Genomic DNA, 911 nt, shown 5'->3' with positions numbered 1-911 from the left:
TGGCTTTGGATTTAACTTTATCCTTATGAATGAATAAATTTTTTTTTTTCATTTCTCATAAGCCTAAGAATTAGATCATTAAAGATACCATCTCTGAAAATTTTATTATTGTTCATTAACTTTATGATTATTGTTTTTGAAGAATGAAAAGTGGAATGGATACAATCGTCGTGGACAGTGGCACCAGCCACACCATTTTGAGAGACAAACGATTTTTCATACATCTCACACATAAGGTAGCTAACATCACCACTATAGCTGGCACGGCTAGCCTAATTGAAGGCTATGGCCACGCCAATATCTTATTGCCAAAAGGTACACATCTTGAGATTGAAGATGCTTTGTACTCACCTAGCTCAAACAGAAGTCTATTGAGCTTTAAAGACATAAGACTGAATGGTTTCCACATCGAAACAATGGGTGAAGGAAGTAAAGAATTCCTACAGATTTATAAAATCACCCAAGGCAATAAGAAAGTCTTTGAGACTATACCTGCGTGTGGGACTGGTCTTTATTATGCCCAGACCAGTCTTGTTGAGGCTAATGCCGTCTTGAATAAAGAATTCAAAGAAGAGTTCACTCTTTGGCACAATCGGCTGGGACACCCCGGTTCGAACATGATGCGAAAACTCATATCAAATTCAAATGGTCACAGTTTGAAAACAAAAAGAGTTATCCCTAAGAATATCACATGTGAAGCATGCTCACAAGGGAAACTAATTACTAAGCCATCACGTACCAAAGTGAATAAGGAAGTGACAAATTTCCTAGAAAGAATACAAGTTGATATTTGTGGACCAATACACCCACCCTGTGGGACATTTAGATATTTTATGGTCCTGATTGACGCATCCACAAGATGGTCACATGTTTGTCTCCTATCAACTCGTAATCTAGCACTTGCAAGATTG

The sequence above is a fragment of the Brassica oleracea genome, chromosome C8 (genome assembly GCF_000695525.1).
Source record: "Brassica oleracea var. oleracea cultivar TO1000 chromosome C8, BOL, whole genome shotgun sequence".
NCBI classification, from domain to species: Eukaryota; Viridiplantae; Streptophyta; class Magnoliopsida; order Brassicales; family Brassicaceae; genus Brassica; species Brassica oleracea.
The sequence above is the reverse complement of the archived record's forward strand: the minus strand, read 5'-3'. Positions refer to the sequence as shown.